We start from the raw sequence: 20,357 nt of genomic DNA on the forward strand, positions 1-20,357 counted from the left end.
TTAGAGGGGTTTTGCTTTTACTTTCATCACATTCATCCATGTATACATAATGGTTTTATTACCGATAATATGCCGTTTAACCCTAATGTGAAATTCAAATTTTTTTCAGAGGTCAGGGTCAACAACACAAGTAGGAATTACTCACTCACTTTCATACTAGGCAGTATTAGGGCTACACCTTGGGGGGATCTGAGATTTTGAGAATTAAGTCTTAATATTTTGATTAAAAAAGTCATAATATTAGGAGAATAAAGTTGCAATATTTTAAGTAAAAGGTCAAGAATGATGATATTATCAGCTTTAAGAACCAAATGGGCGAGAGGAAGAGTCAGTAGCAGCCTGAGCCTGCTTCTTACGGCAGCCACCATGTGCCTCAGGTGACAAGCCATATACATCAGTCAACAGGTAATGTAGCTTGATCATCTCATCGTGAAACATTTGATTAATACAGTTTCTCTTGCTGAGTGTTATTTGACGCCACTTGTTGAGAAATTCTATCTAACTTTCAAATGCGTTAATGTTTAGGGATGTGAAGGAATGTTAGTCTGCTCATCACTCCACAAAGATCTGATGTATGCCATTATTTATTTGCTAAGTTTGTTTACTTTTGCTTTTATTAATCTCTATCATTATTTCTACTTCAGGTAAGTATAAAAGCTTTTTTGCAATATTTATAGATTTTTTTTCTGCGTTTTTTCATGTGCAAATTAAAAATGTGAATAAAAAGAGGAAGAAGGAAAAATACCAAATGTTACTAATATGCTATACAGGCTTGTGACTTTTTTTGGGAAGGCCTTTATTGCTTTACAGTCACATACACCAGTTGTAAAAGCTTGTCCAGGCATCCAGTGCAACACAATTTTTCTTTCCTATATTAAGTATTTGTTGCATCTAAAAAATACATAAGCCAATGAGAAAAGCAAGCACAGTTTTCCATAGGTACCCAGTTCCTCCTTTTAATATGTCAACAGCACTGTGGCCATCTCATTATCATATAATGAGATGTCCAAATACTCACATTTTTTCATATTAAAATTAATTCTTTGTAATTGATGTATAGTGACTTTGTAATTCTGATACAGAGTGTTTCTGCATATACATTATTCATAGTACTTTCCTGCTTAATCGTATCTGCGACTCCTGAGTTTGCTGAATTGAATCTGTCCTCTTGGTTATTTGGCTCTACAAGTCCATGTGATGGCAGAGAAACTGTCAGGAATTGTGATTTTCTTAAGAGGTCGAAGTGTCTCGGAGGAAACAATTAATTTGACTGAAGAGCAGAAGATGATGTTCTGAATATGAGATGAAGTTAGTCAGTTTCCTTGTGTTACTCTGGACAGGATCTTCAGTTACATTTTCTTAGCCATAGTAACAGAGATATTTCTGAACAGTACGTGACAGTCATTCTCGACCACAGACTGTATAAAAATATGGACGTAGTTACCGTGACGTCACCCGTTGGTTTCTGAAGAGCAGTTTTGAAGCTCAAAGTGAGCCGCTCCGGCCGTCACCATCTTGGCAATACGTGACTCTGCCTAACTCCCAGCCAATCAAAAATGGGCTAAGAGGCGGGTTGAAGTTTTTGGCTTCATTTTTCAACCCCAGAGGTTGCTGCTTGTTCTCGACCTGTTAAATCTACTTAACAACAATGAATGTATGCCAGCTCAGTGTCATGTTTTCACTGTAGTTTAGTACCTCTTTGTTAGAAGTCTGATGATGACCTTGGCTGTTATGGTTCTGTCTTTGAGCCTGATTAAGAACCAGGTGCTTAAAGATCAACAGTTGAGTTCACAATGGATAGAAATTATAAGCAAGATTCACCAGATGAGCCTCATGTCTGCTTTTCAGATGTATTAATTGTTTCTGGAGATATCATCAGTCTTCAGTAATTCAGTAACCAGAGAAAACCCTGCAAGCTCAAGTCATGTAGCAAGAACAATGGTCAATGTCATCAGTGATCCCATTACCTTCTCTGTGGATACTGTTGTGGAAACATTGAGCGATGGTCAGCACCTCAGTGGAGAACATGTACAAGAGCCTTTCATGTCTTAATGCTGAAAATGTTTATTGCACTTGATCAAGGAGAAACTGAAACAGCAAACATTGAAGTGCTCTGCTCTGATGTTGTCTCTTTCTGTTCTGCCCTCTGAGGGTCTGACTCTTAGTCTTTAACCTCAACAGATCAGCCTACAATATGAAACATTAGTCTAATTGGTTCACTAGTTTCTAAACAAGGAACTGCATTTTTATCCGTGTTAGTTCAGGTCATGTTGTATGGAACTTCAGGTCACCGTCAGCACATTCTGCCTACACATTCACCTATCTGTGTGGTCTAGGAAGGCCCCCTCTGACCTTGGTAACCATGGCAATGCTGATTTACACTTTATAAGAGAGGCCTCTGCTTCCCCCAAAGATCACAGAGGGTTCTTGAGTCTCAAGGAGAGGAGAGAATGTCTCCTTTCTACTCAGGAATTACAGTGTGACCCAGGCTTGACCCAATGTAACCCAATTTACAACCCCTAAAGATGGAAAATTCCATAACAGATACACACTATACTATTTTAGAACATGATTCAGAAGCGATAGATGCAGATACCTCTGACCCTGAGATCATTCTTGTGAGCACAGAAAATAGTAAACAATGACACACTGATCTATCAATCTGATAGCGCTCTTCATATTAATCATGAAATACATTTTGTTCTGACTGCGGCTTTGAGCAAAACATTGAAAGTGAAATGTCTTCTTCCTGACAGCTCAGTAATAATTATAATAACAACTTAATATTTACCCCTTGACTTTGTATGACATTGTAAGTTGTAAAGAACTTCAGTACGAAGTCAAGAGGTTCTGATGATGACAAAATAAGCTAGTGAAGCTTTGTAAAGAGAAATGCATGTGCAGCGGTGTCTGCCAGGTTGCACTGTTGCAAAAACAGTCTCATCACAGGGGTACTGCCCTCTACTTCATAGAGGTATGGCATCATATTATTGTTCATCTATTGTGCATTTTTAGTAACATTTTACCACACTAAAAAAATCAGCAACATTCACATTAATTACTATTACTCTTTTCTGATTGGCCAGCAGCTGTTTGTTAAAATTGTTTATTGCACACCTAGTTTGGCTCAAGTTTAATCAACATTCTAAATTCATCTGCTACCTAACCTGTAACCATAGCAACATTAAAGAGCACAGCTGTCAAAGCTTACTCGTTATCAACTGTGGCAAGCACAGCTGAGTTGTCAACTTGATAAACTAATGACCAGGAAGGAAAACACACCAATGACTGATTTTAACATTTCTTTCAATCTATTTAGATAATATAACAATTTTGAAGAATAGGAGGCAGCAGAGGAAAGAGAAATGGAGAAGAAAAGAAAGAAACCAAGTGAAAAATGGCACAGGGAACTGACACCTGAAGAGCTTAAAATGATAGAGGAAGAGAAGGATGAGATTAATACAAAAAAGGCAACAAAACGGGCAGTTAATATACTGAGAGACTTTCTCTACCAAAAACAAAAGAACTCTGATTTGGAGACATACTTTGTGTTCATGCTTAATGACACCTTATGTGAATTTTGTGCCTTGGTTCAGTCCACTAAGGCTGGTGGCAAGTACAGTGTGGCAAGTTTAATGAACAGCATTACAGCTGTTATCAACTGCCATATATCACATTTCAATATGATAAGTGATACGGAGTTCAAGTCAAGCAATGCTGTCTTTAAAGCCATGTTGAAACACTACAGGAAAAGTGGCAAAGATGCCAGGAAATTATTAGAAATTCAGCTATACCATCCCCTGATACACCTGCAGGCCCGGTGAAAAAGGTACAGTTCGACATCCAGCTTTGTATGGAAGGAAAGAGAAGGGAACCGGGAGCTGACAAAATAACTTAAACAGTAAGTGGATTTTAAGATTATTTTTGTCAAACTACTCTTTCCAAGGTCAGGAATTAACTTCCATGCTCAACATCGAAAATGTTTGATTTTGTCATAAAAGTTGAGAGAAAATGGACAACTCAAATAGATTCCTTGCAGGAATTAGTTTAAAACTCTAAAGATCTAAAATTGCTTTTATTTTATAAGGTCTTATCTTAAAAACACTATGCATGAATCTATAGGACATTTCTGTCTTACCACTGCTTTAGATTCTTATAGCCAGGGAAATGATAGATGTGAAGTTTCAAATAATGTTGAAACAAAATGAATCACGGATTTTGATCATTATTTGTAGTTTTATGTATATTTTTATTATTATTTTTTTTTAATTTAGGTTCTCAAATGGAGGATTCGCTGTTTTTTATGTTATCTTGGGTTTCAGACAAAACAAGCAATTTGTAAACATTGTGTTCAGGGAAATTGTGATGAACTTTATATTTGTTATAATTGTTTACATTTCATAAATCAAGCTAATGAAAAGCAATCAACAGAGTGAAAATGAATAATTGTGTCCCTATTTTTGAAGAACAGCGTCTCCTTATGTAGTAGATATGATAACATGAGGGGAATAAATACAGAAAGGAGGTCAGAGGAGGGGGGAAGCAGAGGGATTAGTTTTTTTTAATTCTCCCACCTACAGGCATGTAGAGTAGACATCAGTAGACCCCTGCTGAGTTAGAAGGGGTTACAGTGTGGTCCCTGCTGGTTTGTACAGTAGAGAACAAAACAAGTACCTCAGCATGCTGTCAGGCTCCTTTCTGCAGTGTGGGGTTTGCCACCTGCTGTGTGTGTGTGTGTGTGACTTAGCCTACTTTCAGGGACACATTTCAGACTCAAGAACAATTAATTCGGGATGGCTTGTCCAATTGAGGACAGAAGCCATGTCCCCAATTGGGAAAAAGCTGATTTTTGGGTCAGTGGTTAAGGTTAGGGTAAGGTTTAGGGTCAGGCAAGTAGTGTGTAGAGGACAGTCTGTTCCTTTTCTTTAATTTTCAGGAGAAAGGAAGGTTTTCTTATTTCAGGTACAACCTTTTCCAGAGACATGGGGTGAGTGTCTCACCCCAGGACCTACATGAACTGACCTCCTCACCCAAGTGGGGGTCTGACAGCATGACACTAGCCAGAATCAAACAATGTGTCTAAAGTCTTGGAAAGCCAGATGGCTAAGAAAATAACTAAAAATAATGATTGGACTAAAAGCATTTAAATCACCTTAAATTCTGACACTCAACAAGATCACAAACACTCAGTGAAAGCCTGAATTCAACGCCTGCTCCAACACTCTGAAATAGACAGCAATGCCTCAGCTGGACCGCTGGTTGTCTGTTAAAACTAGACGACCACACTGACTGTTAAGTAACCAGCTGTCGCGCCCACATGCTGAGCAACTCATTACCCAACATTGCTTGGTAGCTCAGTCGAAAGCGAAGGTTATTCACAGCGCCATCTGAAACAAGACTAAGCTGCTGTATCCACCTAAAACTCATCCACAGCACGGCCCAAGGCTGAGCTGCACCAGTTGTCCAAGCCTGCACAACCACAGCTAACTACCACCTCAACCCAACACAATGCCTGACCTGCATGGTTCCCTTTGACCACAGCAGACAGAGGTCAATGTTTTGAAAAGAACTTATGAGTAATTTGAAACTTATCAATTGAACATGTCTCCTCCTAATATTATAAAGGAGGTGGTGCCCTGAGCTGAATTAAAGAATAAAAGTAGAGATTACCCCTACTAATGGTTATGGTTAGGGTTAGGTTAGGTCTCCAGGAAATGAATGTAAGTCTATGTAATGTCCCTAAAAGTAACCGAAGTAAAGTAAAAGTGTGTGTGTGTGTGTCTGAGACCGCACATGACAGTCAAAACTCTGTATGGGACAGAGAGAAGGAGAGGATAGATGTGACTACAGTGACAGTAGAGAGACAAAAGTGGTGAAAAACAATATTTTACTGATTAAAGAGCTCCTGTATTGTCTGAACAGTCACTCATGTCAGCTGAATCTGCAGTTTTTCTTCTCCATGCAGACATGAGGCTTAGATTGCTTAGATTGAGATAGATGAAGGCACTTGGACATGACAGAGGGGGAAAGGAAGGATGGTAGGATTACTCCTTTTCTTAAATATTTTACTTTCCTCTTGTTGTCTTCCATCTCTTTATACTGTGATTGACTGGTGTCAGCTGAAACTGTGAGCAGCCCAACTTTCTCTGTGTTGTGTCGCAGCAGCGCTGTCACCTCCTGTCACCGTTGCGTCATGCTGTCGCCTCGTTGTGACACACCAAACAAGCTCAAAGATTCAGTTTTTGGTGGGGAGTTTTCTACATATTGCATGACACTTGCCTCATGTTGCATCAATGACACAGTTAGAGATAGTGACTTCGCTGTTGTGGTCTCTGAAAAAAAAAATAACGGGACCATGCTGTTTTTAACCATAAATGACACAATATGGAGCTTGCTTCTAACACGAGCATAGACAAGAAACTGCGTACTGTAATTTAATGTTGGTCTGTTTTCTAAGACTAGCCACACTAAGCTACTGGTCATACCAGACCAAGTAAGTCTGTACCAGCAAAAGTATTAAAAAGTGCTGGATTTATTAATGGTATGTTTTATTGTTTGTGAGTACAATTTGTCAGTTGTAAAAAAGAAAAAAAAAACAATAAGAAGACACTGCTACTTCTCAGCAGTCTTCAGTTTAAGTTTAATATTCTAATAGATAAATTGCAGTATCAGACTAGACAATGAGAAGAAAAAGTGGAACAAAAAGATTTGTTCTAAAGTGGAAGGTATGAGTGACATCAGAGAATTCATGGCATTGACAAATGTTCTCGTAATTATTTGGACTATTATCCTAAAACAACAGTCAGGTGCCTGAATGAAAATTGACACATGTTGTTCTTACTGTAATCATTCCTCCTGTTCTTAATGACATTAGACATTAAGGGCCCTATTTTAACAATCTAAGCGCACAGTCTGAAGCGCATGGCGCAACTGAATTTAGGCTGTGTCCAAATCCACTTTTGCTAGTTTAACGGCTGAAAAAATGGTTGCAGAGCCAGGTGCATGGTTCAAAAGGATTGTACTTCGTCTCTTGATTGATCATGGAAGTGTTTCGGGCGTAACATGCCATGAACCAATGAGAATGTCTTCTCCCATTCCCTGTAGCCAGGTGTGCCTATACCTTGGCAGATTGCTAAGTAGTAAAAAGGAATGCTTCTCTGTAGAGGAAATGGTTCTGCTTGTGCACGAAGTGAAAGCATGCAAGCAGAACATCTACAGCAACAGCAGGATTCCACCAAAGCTCCCTGAGGTGAAGCAGGCGTGGGAGGAGGTAGCAGTGAGCAGCATGTCCTCATCTTTTGACGTCACCAGAACAGCCGCACAATGCCAAAAGTGGTACAATTATGTCAGGAGACGAGGAAAACAAAAGCTCACTGCTCACTGAAAACAGCTACTGGAAACAGGAGGAGGACCACCAACAACTACAGAGGATCTGACGTCAGCAGAGGACATCGCTGCCTCTACTCTGCCAAAAGCTTTGAGGGTTTGGGGGGCTAGAGGTCGGCGTCCAAGGAATGCAATGATAACAATAAATCAATGTGTACAAACCATGCAGGTTTCTTGAAAAACTGTTTATTTTACATAAAGACCTGCAACAAAGCCATTCAATAAATTAATGGTAAAAGTAATGCAGCTCCGCTGGCTGAAGATCCTGAGGCCGGACCCAGTAGGCAGGAGTAGGGGATAGTTGTGGAGGGAGAAGGTTCACTCACCTGTGAACCTGAAGAGGAAGACGACTGCCAGTTTACGATCCTGTTCATTAATTTGTTGCAAAGTTGTTTTTTGAAAAGGTTTATTTTTTTAATTACAGCTTTGGTTCTCTTTTAAATTGTTTTGTTCAATCATGGAGTAACAGGTAAAATCAGCAGGATTATAATTGCTGAAAGTATGGAAACCTGATCACTGTAATCTCAAAAATGTTAAAGAATATTTGTTAAATATTGTTCAAAAATGATTTTAATCATGTAAAAAATCATCATACACAGTTATCAGGACTGTGTGCAGTGGCGCTCTCCAAGGTGCTGATCTTGCTGCTGGCAGCAGTGAGGAGCTGTCCAGAGTTCTCTCTTTCTCCCCCACCCACAGTAGTGGAAGGCTCCTGCCAGCGGTAGATTCCAGCCAATGCAACGTGCATTTGCTAGTTAAACAACAAGGGCACTGGTCAGGAAATGACAACTGTGTCAGTCTTAAACCAGCAAAGACACTTGCGACGCTCTTGGCACCGCTTTGCTCCCGGCGTAAGGTAGGGCCCTTAGAGATTCCTTCATAATGCACTTACAATCTAAGGGATAGGAGACAAAATCCACAGTCCTCCTTCAGCACAAAAATGTATTTAAAAGTTTATTTGAAACTAATATGAGGCTTCAGTTGTCCAAATTATTCAAATCAAGAAGATATCCTTCAACAGTAGTCTTTGTTGTGCCAAAGTTCCTCTTTTTGTTATGATCTTTCCACTGCAGCTCAACAGGGAAACAACTGAATAAAACTGATTTTTTTTTACTAAAAAGACTGTAACTCTGGAAGATATCCACTTTATTTGACCACGTCATATTATCTACAGATGAACTTTTTAATGCATTTCCGCTCAAAACAAGGCTTGTGGATTTTGTCCCTATCACTTACATTGTAAGTGCATTATGAAGGGATCTTTTAATGGTCAGTATGAATAGGAGTGATTACATCAACAAAAACGTGTCAATGTTCATTTGGGATCCTGACTGTTGTTTGAAGACAGACTTGATTGAAGATTGTGAACCTACCCTTTCGGTGAGCAACTATACAGCAACTCTCAGCAACTATAACACTTCAGAAATTCAGAGAATTCATATTGAATGGTGAAACTTTTAAGGTTACAATCATCACTGAGGTTAACTATTAACATTATTTTATAATTAAAGGTTATACAACAAAGAGTTGTACAGGATAAGCATGTGGGACTTTAAAAATTATTCTGCTGTAACTCACTGAAGCATGAAGACATATTTAATTGGACTGTTGTGACCCTAAAAATATTCACTCTCATTATGCCACATGTTAAAAGAAGTCACAGAGGAATAAAACAGACTAATTGAGTTGAGATACTGAAATTATTCACACTCTTCCTTACGTAATGTTAATGAGGCAACAGCAGTTTTCCTTCCCTCACTCCTTCAGATTGACTAGATTTAGCTTTTAATTGCCATTTACTTGCTTTTATTCATAGCAAATGTTGGCTACCATAAAGAGCGCTTTTGAACCTGCATGTCACAGTCTGTTATTAAGTTAAACATGTCAGATGTCTATGTAGGATATCTGCAGAATGTAAGAAGTTTAACATTTATGCAGTCGGGGATAAGATTAAAAACAATATACTGAAGCCATTGAATTAAAAGTTTTCTTGGACATCAATATTCAATGCACTCCATGACAGATATTTTTGTGCAATAAGTTTTCCAACCGTATAAGTAACCAATATACAATAAACACTAAAAATGCTCAACATAGGGGAGATGAGAAGGAGTACAAGTCATCCTCACAAGTGTGTGTAGACCTGTAGACTTTGTTTTCTGTTTGTGCAACTTACCATAATTCAAACTTTTACAAATTTAATGAGAGAAGAAAAAACAAATTAAGTGACATGGGGAAGAGCTTGTGAGTTGAAACTTGAGAGCTGCAGGAAATCAACATTTGGACTCGTCTCTAGCAGGGATCTGTTCCAGGACATCTCTTTGGACAGATGTCTTCAGAGATTCCCAAAGCTGTCACTGTGCATCAAGTTGCCATAGTCTTTGAAATCTCAAGAAAAATCATAAAGGTCTCAATGGCGGCTTCTTTGATAGCACCCCTTTGGACAGACTTGACATCAAGTCAGCATTATCTTTGAAATTCCATTTCATTAATTTATTTATAAGGACAATAATATTGTGTAGTTTTATGTAGTGTAATTGTTGTTCTGTGGTTGTTTTTTGTCTACCTGCCCAGGGACAACAGATGTAAATGAGCTACTAGCTAACTCTGGTGCAATTATTTTTAATTGTGCACTGTCCCTGTAAAAATAAACAATAAAAAGAAAGGAAGAAAAAGTAAGAATTCAAAGGAGTGTTACATCATTCTATGGAATTACCTGAGCTACGTAGGTATGAAAGCTATAATTCGTAACTATTCTGCTTAAAATGTCTGAAAACAATTAGACCTATGTTAAATATTTTGTTGTGTACTTACATTATCTCAAATGTTTCCAACAATTTTCAAACCCAGAGAAATCCATAATTTAATCAAGGTAACAGTCCGTTTCATTTGGTCGCCTGTCAGTGACATCATACCTCTTCTATCAAAGAGTTTATGTGCACAAGATGCATGTTTCGGCATTGTGGTTTTCTGCCATATTGGCGTCTACCAAAGAATATATGCCTACAAGATAATACATCAGCGTTGTGGTTGTCATAAATTGACTTTTATTCAGTTTTAAGCCACATCTTATGATAAGCTTTTTTTCACTTGAATCTCCTTTATTCAGTGTTTTTACCCTTTTTAGTCTTCATGTATGTCTTTTTCGAGAGGAGGAGATCTCTGCGGATAATTCAGCCCCCGGTAGAAACCTGCTAAACGTCTGTATCTTGAGTTCTCAGAGAAACAAGCTTGGCAAATGTTAGCAGTAGCTCGGCTAGCAGCCCCTACCAGATGTCCTGTGCCCGCAAAAACAGCATCAGAAAAACACTGATTTTTTTTTTTTACTTGAAACTGCTTTATTCAGTGTTTTTACATGTTTTAATCACTGGGTCTATTTGTTCTGGAGAGGAGGAGACCTCTGCAAATATTTTGGCTCCCAGTAAAAACATCCTGAACAACGAACACTGTAGTAATCCTAACCTGGAGAATATTGTTGTTTAATAATGAAGACATCAACTCCCGTGATCCCACACTACTTCGCAGTGTCATCAAACTCCGTCTTTTGTTATTGTTTTGATTGAGAGACCTCTAGTGGCAGAAATTACATATTGTGCATTGAATAACTAGCTTTAATAACTTCAACTAACAATATTAAAAATATATTTAAAAAAAGTAAATGATGTCTCATCAGCTCAAATAATGTAATAAACCCATCAAAAAGAGACAACATTCACATATTTTACTTTTAAGTTTATAGGGTGAACTTGTTATCAAACCGTTAACACATTTCTGTTCACCTGATGAATGTAAGTCTTGTATTCACTCTTCTTTTGTTCTAGTTTGCGCTATACCAACCCCTGAGGGAAATATATGGCTCTTTAGCTGCTAAATACTCAAAGATCCTCTCCAGAGGTGTAATATGATATATAGAAATACTCTGCTTTCAATAATTTTGTGCCTAATACTGTTTTCTCACAAGAAAATGTTGAATTATCTCATTAAATTCCGTAAAATTACATCTACTCTTCCTCCCTCACTGAAAAATCTAGAATCTATGAACATGCAAATAATGTTCATTCCAAAAGTTGAGCTGCTGGACACAAGATGTCTCCTACTTCACTGTGAAGTCCATTCTTAGTGTGTGTGCGCACTGGAGGCTTCAAGTTTCCACATCACACCTACAGGGCTTACACTTCAGTTGCATACCGGACCACGATCGTGATGTGTAGGTAGAGTTAAGGCGAGCACAGAGAAACTCCCTCCCTCTAGCAGATGAATGTGAAAATAAACTCTGCACATATGTCATCATTCTATTCTACACAGACAAGAGAAAAACATCCAAGTGAAGAGAAACACATTTTTGACTGGAGGGGGACTTTAATTCAAAGTTAGTCAACACATACTGTACCTGTAAGAGGGAGGTTTTTTTTTCTGAGACATTGATTCTATGCACAAAATGGCCTAAGTTGGAATAGTTAGACAGTTTATAACCACTTTACAAATTAGTCTGAAAGTTGGTACCTGCCTTATCATATGATTACATCAAATATAGTAAGGCTAAAGAACAATTCACTTAATGTAGTGCTACTGGGAAGCTGTTAATCAATCAGTAAAGCAGTCTCAGTCAGCATATTGCTTTTAAAATGTGACAGTGAGGAATTGTTCTAATAAATAATACATTATATTAATGACTCGTCTACCAAATAATGTACTTTAGCTCACAGAAATGCCTGGAAAGAGAGACATGTACACTTCAATCATTTTTTCCCCCTGTGAGTCAGATACTAAACTAATTTGGCCAATCACACATGAGAATAAAGGCTAGTTTTAACTGACTCATCCCAAAGAGGAATAGAGTATGTCCACTGTCTAAGGTGTATCCAAAATCACTTTCTGCAACAAATGCAAGCAGTTTTCATTTACATTCGTTGTATTCATATGAAAAGATATTCAGAAAATTGTCAAACTAAAACAATTTCCAGTCAAAAATGTAATGTGTCTTCATGCATTCTGATATGGTAAAAATGAAAGTGGCTTTCACTCAGGGTCTCAGCATCACATATACTCATTTTTCTTTTTCAATGTGTGCATCAAACAGGTTGAAGTTGCACATGGTTCTTTATTTTTAATAAAGTTTTACAACCTGGTAAATAAATACACAATGCTAGGACTATATCTATACTCTATCTGTTAAATTTATGGGAACATTATTACTTGAAAAGCTGACTTCAGCTTTACAGTTGATCAGATATACAAGTGCTGTCTTTATGGTTTGGGCACACATTTTGGGAGAAAGAAATGTTGGATGCAAAGTGGAAAGGACCCCGACAGAGGAGAATTTTAGAGCAGCTCTCCCCCTGCTGTTTTTCAAACGATGGAACTGTCAGCTGCCTTTGGCTCAAGACCAGTGGCGGCTGATGACTCCAAAAATTGGGGAGGAAATCCAACCCATGGCTTCATGTTATTTTACACTAGTTGGCTACTTATTGCTACTTTCTTATGTTCAAGTTATGTAATTTTCTTATGTTTAAATGCAGGACACTAAAAACATTCACAGATCAAAAAGTATTAATGCATGTATCAAATACATGACTTACACACTCTCATCTATATGTACGACACACAAAATATAGTCTACAAAGCTGACATGTTAACACTGTTGTTATTCTAGTTGATTCTAGTATTTAAACAGTCTAAATTCTATTTACCTTAAGCTTATTACTCAATATATGTTGAGTCTATGTTCAGCTAATAAACAAACAATGAAGAAATTCTCATGAGCAAGCAGCCAGACTTCTTGCAAAAACAACCACTCAATTAAATACTGGATAAATTCCAAATGAATCAGGCTCTTTCCATGTGAGTCCAGACAGCTCTCTGTAACTCTTCAACAGCTTCACTGCCCAGTGTTCAGGAGATAAATTCACACAACAGCCACAGAGACATTTAACCATCAGAGAAGAAATTACTGACCAAAGAGACAGAGAGAGAGAAGCTGCATCTGACTCATGTTATCTGATGTCTTCTTTCTTTCATAGAGATGAAGTATTCATGTCATAATGTCCCACTGCATCTGTGGCTGTTGGTCATCTTCTTTGTTTGTCAACAGAACTTTTTTGCTGCTGGTTATCCAGTCTGATATCATTAGCAACAATGATAAATAAGCTAACTCTCCTGGTTGTTTCATTTAAACCATGTTGTTAACTTTCTATTGTTGGGAGGATTTCACTTCAGAGCAGCAGCACATCACCGTAGTCCCGCTGAGGGTCCAGCCTGGACAGTTGAGACAGTGAGGCCCAAGGCTGCGCGAGCAGAGCGGAGCTATCCAGCCGCTCCCCAGCGACATCCTGCTGCTGCTGCACCGCCCAGTCCAAATCCATTCTCCTGTTAGCTTAACAGCAGTCCTTAACAGTCCTTCAGGGCTGCTACAACAAACCAACTGTTGAGTTGCAAGTAGCTATCTGATGTGTTTAAATGTAGTTTGCAATTTGCACTTTATAATTTCTTTTCTAATATGCAGATATATGAATCTATCTATCGCTTTACCAAACTGAAGATGAAATATGGAAATTATGATTGGACCAACGTCATGTCAATATTGGATCTGGTTGTTGATTGGTTAGGGAGGATATCCTCCCTTAGGGCATCATTTTACCTGTTTTGGCCATAACAGATTAGTATGAAAAAATGAAGTACATTAAATTGATATAAGAGATTCCACCCTGAGGAGGACAGCAGGAGCCCTTCCTCCTCTGCCCCCCACTGCCCCCCACCACCACTACACACATTGTCCTTTCTCCTCCTGCCTTGCAGGTGTCACTGTTGAAGCATTTTAATCAGAATTTCAATAATAGATTTTTTCCAAAGAAGAGAGAAAAGTTATTTTATAAATGATACTGAGATTTGGTAATGGTTTATTTTAACCAATTACTCTTTTTTATATTTTGATTATCTCCCTCTTGCCTCTCAAAAATAGAGGAGGAACAACCTCCTCTGCCTCCATGGACCAGCCTTCTCTGCTCAAGACTCAATACACCACAGAGAGCTGGACTCCTGTTTGTTTTCCCCTGTCGAGTTCACTTCAGTTCACTCCTGGTCACTTCAGTTCAGTGTAGAGCAATGCAGTTTATGCCAAGCATGAATGCTGTAGATCCTCATATTAATTGTACTGTTATGTACTGAAATTGTGCAACAAAAGTCACTTAATGTATTGCCGGTCTGCAAGTGCCCCTTCAATGGCAGAATTAGACAACCCACTTATAAAGACCCAGTACCTCCTTCAATTTGTGTTCTTATGTAACATTATTTTATTAACAATATATGTTGTGGGGGGAAATGAAATAACGTTTTTCCTCAGCCTTAGTTATTTCTACAGTACTTCTACTACTTCATTTTAATAGTATTAAAAATTACCCGTGGATACAACTTGGGGACATTGAGATGAATTGTATCAAAGCCACACATAGACTATGCTGGGACTGTTTCTCTACATTCACATCAGAATAATTAGATAAATACTGAAATCAAATATTTTACATATACTGGGCTTTATGTATCACATGGTTAAAGTATGATTAAGTTAAAACTAAAACCAGCTGGTATATACTTTGTGAAAGATCATGCTCATGCCTAAATACAAATGTCAGAGACTACTAGCATGAGGTGGAGCTCATGTACCTGTGCTGAAAATGACACTATGGAGCCAGTGTGTGTTGCCCTTTACAAATACCTCTCCTGCTGTTCAGGAAGTCATTTGACATGTTTGGAAAATATGTGAACATGCTGTTATACACAGTCACCAGATGTTGTTTACATTTCCTGAGTCCTTACCTTAATCCTAAAACACATAGTGACATACTGCATGGAGCTGCTAATGCTCAGGAGCAAGGTTGGAAAATCTTTCATGCATTTTAACTAATAATCTAAATGTCATAATGGCCAATCCACTCCACTTTCATGAGTGCTGACATTTATTATCTATTCATAGCTATTAAGGAATCTGATTATGAATTGTGGTGAATGTCTTGTTTTGAGTGGATAAGGTTTTCAAAATTCAGATAAACATGAAGCCGAACAAACATAAATGTAAATTCTCTCATGTAAAAACTGTAACAAAACTAAAGTTGATAGTCAATTGAGGAGCAATGTTTTTCTCCAGTCACTCAAAATGATGTAACCTGCTGCAACACGACCAACTAATTTCCATTCATTACTTTCCATGACTGAGTGTCTGTGTGTGCGCCATTGTGTGTGTGTGTGTGTGTGTGTGTGTTGCTCTCCTCTTTGAACTAAAGTGTGTTTAGTTCCCCTGTCTTCTCAGTCCAGACCTTTCTGCTGTAGGCGAGAGTTGTTCTTTGTGTGTGTGTGTGTGTGTGTGTGTGTGTTTTTATTATGCTTTTTCGTGTGAGTGTGGCTCATGACAAATTGTCACTATCACTTTGCCTCGACTTCTGTTTACATACACACACAAAGTTTCCATCATGACACATGCATGTTAGATATGATTAATCCCCTGCAGTGCGCAACAGTAAGCATGACATCACTGCCTTAAAATTACATTACACACATAATCAAAAAGTACACTCTGTGCCTAGCAAATTCCATGTATCATCCTGTAAACTCCTGCTGAGCTATCATTACCCTCCCCTTTCTCCCACAGAAAATGTATCATCACCCTAATTCAAATCAAAACCAGCACATCTGAAACATCCTCACACTAATGAGTCTTGTCAAAGACAGCCTAATTATTTCGCTTAGATGAGATGGTCCCTCTCACCATGTTAAGACTCCCGGTCCTCAGCAGAATGTGTAATCAGCTGCAGCTCCTTTCTTCTTTGTATTTGTTGGACTTTATCTCTCAGGCCCTCAGTGTCTTTCATCTGTCTCCTCTCTGGCTGATATCAAGCTTTTATTAAAAATCAGATTTTATGAAGTCATTGTGTTCCATCTCTGATGTGATGGAGGTGCCTCATTGCTCAGTCAATAGGTTTTTCAGTCATTCTGACTTTTTGTTAAATCGAATGCATTCTGGTGTTTTATGGAATACAGTATAAAAAACATCAGTGAAACCTGCCTCACCATGATTAAAGGAGCTACTCAGCCTTCTAACACCATTGATGTGGCACAATTGATGTGACTTTTAATGGAGAATTTCAGTTTTGAAGTGTTTTCAACCCTGACAAACGGAATCTGCTGTTAGAGACACTGATTACTTGAACATTTTGACTTCTGCCATCATAAGCATCCAGAATTTAAAGTAGTACCCACATATTCCTACCATTCAAACGTTAAAGGACTCAGGACTTGGAGGAGTACACATCTACTGTACTCTGCTACATACAGAACTGCGTTGACAGTGTCACTGTCAAGAAACAGATCCAAGTGTACCCCAACCAGAAGCCCTGGATGACAAAGGAGGTCAAAACTCTCCTCAGGGACGGTAAAACTGCCTTCAGGTCCAGCAGCAGAGCCCTATACAACACTGCTAGAGCCAACCTGAAGGTGTCAGGGATGCTAAAGCGACCTACAAGAGGAAGATTGAGGACTTTCCCAACAACAACCCACAGCGGGTGTGGCAGGGCATATAGCACATTACCAACCACAAGACCAGCAACCGCACAACTGTCAATGGTGACACCTTGCTGGCAGAGGAACTTCATTATTTCTGTAAGGTGAAAGCAGCGCAGACAGACACAACAACACCTTCATCAGCCTCCAACAGCCAAACCTCACTGTGCATGATGTGAGGCGTGTGCTCAGAGTGGTGAACCAGAGGAAATCTGCCAACCCTGATGGTGTGATAGGAAGATCTGAAGATCCTCAGAAAAACCAACCTGCAGGAGAAGCTGCTGGTGTCCTTCTACCGCTGCTCCATGGAGAGTGTGCTGGCATACTGTATCTGTGCAGTATGCCAGCTGCTCAGCAGTGGACAGAGGAGCCCTTCAGAGGGTCATCAATACCACCCAGAAGATCATTAGCTGCTCACTGCCCTCTTTTGAAGACTTATTCAGCTCCTGCTGCCTCAGTAGAGCAGCCAACACACTGAAAGACCCATCCCACCCTGGACACCATCTGTTTGACCTGCTGCCCTCTGGTAGACGCCTCAGGTCCATCACACCACAGACAAACAGACTTAAGAACAGCTTCTACCCCAGAGCCAGAAATGAACACTGCCAAACTCTGACACTGACTGTCTGGGACCTGTGTGACTATCAGCACTACAATATTTACAGTTGCATTTATAGAACTGCACAGATGTCTCCATTCCAACTGCATCTTTGTATGTACATATTCCTAACTGCTACTGTAATTCAGCAAATGTGCAATATCTCAGCTGCTAATATATATATTTTTTATTGTATTGTTTTATATCTTATTGTTGTATAGGTTACAGCAAATATATATTTTATTTATATATTAAGCACCTTCAATTAGTTTTGGAAAAAATGATGAATTATGGCATTTCTGTTTGTTTCATGTATTCATTTGAGGGACATTAGTCTCCTCATCGGTTCACACAGATCTGATATTTTGGACTTTTGGCCATTTTGTTATCATTGCACACTTTTCTACCACAACCAGTAAGGAGTAAAAATGTTTTTTGCGATATTTTCACTTTTATTAAGAATGTTTCCACTTTCCATTTATGCATAAATTGAAAATGTGGATGAAAACACACTTACTGAAACATTACCATAATGGTCAGTGAGGATGAAAAAGTTTATGATGTCAATATGTTAGTAATCCTTCATAAAGAATCCCACCTGCACATTTGTATACGTTAAGGTTCAGTGTTAATTTTAATGGTCATTACACAATGAAATTCAGTTGAAATTCAATGAAAAAAAAGTAAACGAGATACTTAATAATCAGTTTACATAGACCATTAGAACCCTGAGTTTTTGTTTGTTTGTCTTACATGGAATTCAACAGTTGCTTAATGTTATACTTTGTCAGGATTCCATTTTCAAGTTTTACAGAGACTGTAGTTCTTGTACTGAAGCACGGTGATCCATCTGTGGCAAGAGCTACTGCCAGGGCAGTGGATAATTCCTAGACAACTGCATCTTGGTGTAGGTTAATACAAGATCATCTCAATTCCCTCCCATCGCAGATGCATGGAAAGACACAAGGAAACCATCTGAGGAGAGATGAAACAAGGAAATATGTTTTTAGAGAAATGAGGCGTCCTTTCCTCTGAAGTGTCACGTGAAGTCTTGTCTGTTTCTGATGACGGTGACAGCTGATCACAGTTGGATCAGTTGTCAGTCGGCTTTAACAGCTGTAGAGACTTCTGATGGAGTTTGTGTCTGCACACACGTGCACTGTGCTAGTACTAATAAAGGTGCACACTTATCACTGCCAAAGCGGCAGGGTTTTCTCTCTGCAGCCTGTTACCTGTTTAACAAACACCTGCATATGAATAAAAACCTGTGTTCTGTATTTATACTGTCTACTGTGTCCTGCTCAGAGGCACATCAACCATTTCTACTGGCAGAATGCGTTTATATTATTTATTATTTTTTATTATTTATTATTTGCATCTGTAGTTATTGATATTCTGATTTGATCAAGGTGTCTTTTGAACACTGGAAATTATCTAAAAACTGAAATGATGTAACTCATATCAAACCTGACGCTCAGGAATTTTCAGCCTCATACGTGACTGAATGGAAATGACAATAAATTATGTAAAATATGAACGTGTTTAAAATGTGTTTTTTGCTGACAGACAGACTCTCCCTGACTTAAATTTTACCCTTAATAAAATAAAAATAATAATAAATAACAAGATCATTAAAAGAAAACTCTTTCTAATAAATGAAGAAAGGTGTTAATGGTTGTTGTTGTTCAGACCGACAATTAATACAAATGCACTATTTTTAACTAGATGGTGAATCAGAAAACAAAATACAAAATTTGGGAGTGATACACTTCAGTTTAATCTGTACTCTGTCTCCATTTAGTGATGTTGTGATGTATCAGATCAGTCCGATCATCTGCAGCATCCAATCAATAACTGATTTCCAATAAGGAGGCATGTCGGCCGGTAAAAGACTTTCACTCATGGCTCCTCAGAGATCCCTCCTTGCTCTTCGCTCCTCGATCCTCGGAGCAGAAATAAGAGCTTTTTGACAGCCTTAAAGATGGTGGACGGGAATGATTTCCGGATCAAGCAAGGAGTGAGGAAAGATCAAATCAGGGAATTGAGATGCACCAAGGGTTTCCGCAATGGACTGACAAATGTAGATGTAAAAGGAACATTCTAGCAGTCTCATATGTGTTTGCCATAAGAGCTAGACATCCAGGGGATAACAAGACATCCTCTAGCTAAAGGACAAAAACTGTCCCACTGCCAAAGCTGTCTTATGCTAAGATGTAGACCTAATTAGACAGTACTGAGCTAATTTGACTTTTTTTTTTTCTCCATTAAAAGTCGCCCATCAAATCAAACATCTTGTACCAAACTGTTTGAGACCCCATGGCCTTTCCTGTAGCAAGACTGACAAGAACCAAGGACTCCCAGACAGTTTAGACTATTTATACTCACTCTGTATTTAATGAGTGTTTTGATCCATAGACAGTACTGTCTAACACTTGCACATTTACAGAAATATTGATGTAAAGGGCTTTATCCTTATGAATATAGAAAATGAAATGAAATTATTAAGTTTATTTTGATTTGGGTCACGTTTAATTTGAGGTCATGTTTAAGCTGAGGCAATAATATTCTGTGTTTATTGTGTCTTGTATTACAGTATGGAAAAATATATTTTCAGTTTGACAAGTGATATGGCCCAGTTTGACTGACTGAGCAGAATTTGCCTATTTAATACCACGTTGCCAACAGTGAAAACTATGACATTTGTGACATAACTGTGGAATATGCGCTGATGGATTAGGGGGAAACAAGTTCTGCCCCTTGCAAATGTCTAATTGACAGGCATGCCCAGAAGCTAAACAGGGTGGTTTGCCATTGACCTGTCCTC

Source organism: Thunnus maccoyii, chromosome 8 (genome assembly GCF_910596095.1).
Source record: "Thunnus maccoyii chromosome 8, fThuMac1.1, whole genome shotgun sequence".
Lineage (NCBI taxonomy): Eukaryota > Metazoa > Chordata > Actinopteri > Scombriformes > Scombridae > Thunnus > Thunnus maccoyii.